The 2841-nt window shown below is 42.2% G+C and overlaps 1 non-coding gene across 1 annotated transcript; it reads left to right on the forward strand.

The window, feature by feature from the left end:
• Positions 1-277: 277 nt before the first annotated feature.
• LOC136885809 (5S ribosomal RNA) lies at positions 278-396 on the forward strand. Its single transcript, XR_010861620.2, has one exon. It is a non-coding gene; the product is annotated as a 5S ribosomal RNA (ribosomal RNA).
• Positions 397-2841: the final 2445 nt, after the last annotated feature.

Genomic DNA, 2841 nt, shown 5'->3' on the forward strand with positions numbered 1-2841 from the left:
CGTGCTCGGTGCGCCCGGAAGGACGTGGGTTCGAATCCCCGTCAGGAAGTCGTAAACTTTAAGAAACGAGATTTCCACTTCCGGAGGTGCATATAGACCTGAGGTTCACTCACTTACACCACAAATGAGTACCAGGTTAATTCCTGGGGCCAAAGGCGGCCGGGCGTAGAGCTAACCACTCTACCCCATCACGTGCCGACGTTAACAATGGTGCAATCCTTTACCTTCCACTCCTCCAAGGGCCTTCATGGACTGTACGGAGGTGTCTTTGCTTTTTGCCAACGGCCATACCATGTTGAATACACCGGTTCTCGTTGGATCACCGCACTTAAGCAACATTGGGTGTGGTCAGTACTTGGATGGGTGACCGCTTGGGAACACCACGTGCCGTTGGCTCAATTCCCTTTTGCCGGCCCCGTGGTGTAGGAGTAGCGTGCCTGCCTCTTACCCGGAGGCCCCGGGTTCGATTCCCGGCCAAGTCAGGGAATTTTACCTGGACCTGAGGGCTGGTTCGTGGTCCACTCAGCCTACGTGATTAGAATTGAGGAGCTATCTGACGGTGAGATAGCGGCCCCGGTCTAGGAAGCCAAGAATAACGGCCGAGAGGATTCGTCGTGCTGACCACACGACACCTCGTAATCTGCAGGCCTTCGGGCTGAGCAGCGGTCGCTTGGCAGGCCAAGGCCCTTCAAGGGCTGTAGTGCCATGGGGTTTGGTTTGCTTTCTTTTAGTGTCTACTAACGAGGCAATAGGAGAGTGATCCGTGTCAGACAGAAGCTGGCTCTATTTCGTATGCAGCACACAGCGACTCCCACATCGCGAACTGTACGAGCTTAATAAAGGTTAAATTGTCAGTGACACAGCATACACAGAGCGCTTACCCTGGGGTCCTATAAACACACTAGCAGGTGGGGAGTTTATCTGCTACAACCTTCTCCAGGATAACAGTAATATTATTCACTTCTGACTTTTATGAAACTTTCAGTTCTGATTTTTGGATTAAATTGCAAACTTATTGACTTATTAGGAAGTGTCGTGCAATCCCTGCTCCCGTTATGTAGCAAGAGTAACAAATTCCAAGAGCTTCTGATGTGCAGTACCCCTAAAATTTATTCAAGACTCATAACTTAACCGTTGTGTAGTGTATCGGTGAAGGAGTTTATTACGGAGTTCCTTGTATCTCGAGTAATTGAACTTTGAACACCTCCTAGTAGTCAGGCAACCTGAAAGTGTCTTTGATTAAATGTAAGACAATATTTTATTGTTGTTGGGTCATTAATAGAGCTCGGATTTTAGGCAAGAACCTATTTTGTTCCTGAAAAGATAACTTAAAACAGAGTTGTATTTACACGTTTCATTTATTTAGAAGAGGGCCATAAGTATGATCTCTGAAAAGTGATCATGGGCAGAAAAAATATCTGAGTGTGAATTTGGGGTAGAATTTATAAATTCCTACCAAAAGTACACATGTCTATGGGATTAAAATAATGCCGTGCCAGAAACAATGCCTACGGAATTTTGGCTTCATATTTTTATTAGAGAAAAATGCATTTAACAATTCAGTTACCATATTCAAAGTTTATAAATGCTTAGGCTTTTAATAATAATATTATAGTCTTTACGTCCCACTAACTACTTTTGCGGTTTTTGGAAATGCCAAAGAGCCGGAATTTAGTCCCGCAGGAGTACATTTATGTGCCAGCAAATCTACCGACACGAGGCTGACGTATTTGAGCGCCTTCAAATACCACCGGACTGAGCCAGGATCGAACCTGCCAAGTTGGGGTAAAAAGGCCAGCCTCAATCGTCTGAGCCACTCAGCCGGCACTTAACCTTTTCTAAAAAAAACTGTAAATCACAGTGCTATGATATTTTCAGGAGTTGTTCATTACACATTTTTGAACATAACGGGACTATAATTGTAATGATCACTTATTTACATTTTTATTCGTAGGGTATTATGTGATGAAGAAATGTCTTGTTTTTGCAATGCTAAGTTCAATACTTTTAAAGTAAAAAACTAATATAGGTCTATGCCTTCTATAACTGTTAAATTTATACAGAATGTAAATGCACTGGCGGAAAAAAATTTATCCAAACACCATGAAGTGGTTGTGCTATAGCTCATTCCCCGTTACGAAAACAGCATTACTCTTATGAACTTACAAGAAGTGAACACACCCCCTGTGAGACACCCATAATTCCTTGTGATTAAGGGATATTTTACTGTAGTTTGTAAAGTATTACGAAGGATAGATAACAAGTATAAGGCATTTTTGCCCGTGAGTTATTAAAATAACTGCATAACATTTTCTTTTTCATAAATACATTCGTAGGGAGGAAGCACAATAGCAGGAACAGCCATTGCTTCGTTGCCTTCCTTCTGTGTTGCTCTGATACACGCCTCGTGTAGTCTCTCACTGTGATCCGCAGGCAGCTCACTTCTGTAGTGAAGTCATCTACTGTATTTATTTGTTGCGTATGTGTTTTGAGGCTTTAAATCAGCGCGTAATTGTCTTGTGTTGAGTGAGTTATGCGATCAGCCTATGTGTGGGATTTCTTTATTTAACATGAATACTGTGATCTTTTGTTGAATAATCTACAGTATTTATTTGTTGCGTCAGTTTTCTAGCGTTTATTGCCTGGGGAAATGTATTAAATGCAATTAAATGCACCCCTCGAGCCGATAAACATTATTAGTCTATTTTCTCCCCCAGTTTGCCTTACACTTCAGTGCAGAGGATTTTCATGTGCCTTAGTTTACCTCTGATTCTGTACAAACCAAAAATAGTCGCTGTAAAACTCCCGTCCTCTTTAGTTCATAAAAATAATTTGTAGCTT

Source organism: Anabrus simplex, chromosome 14, assembly GCF_040414725.1.
Source record: "Anabrus simplex isolate iqAnaSimp1 chromosome 14, ASM4041472v1, whole genome shotgun sequence".
Lineage (NCBI taxonomy): Eukaryota > Metazoa > Arthropoda > Insecta > Orthoptera > Tettigoniidae > Anabrus > Anabrus simplex.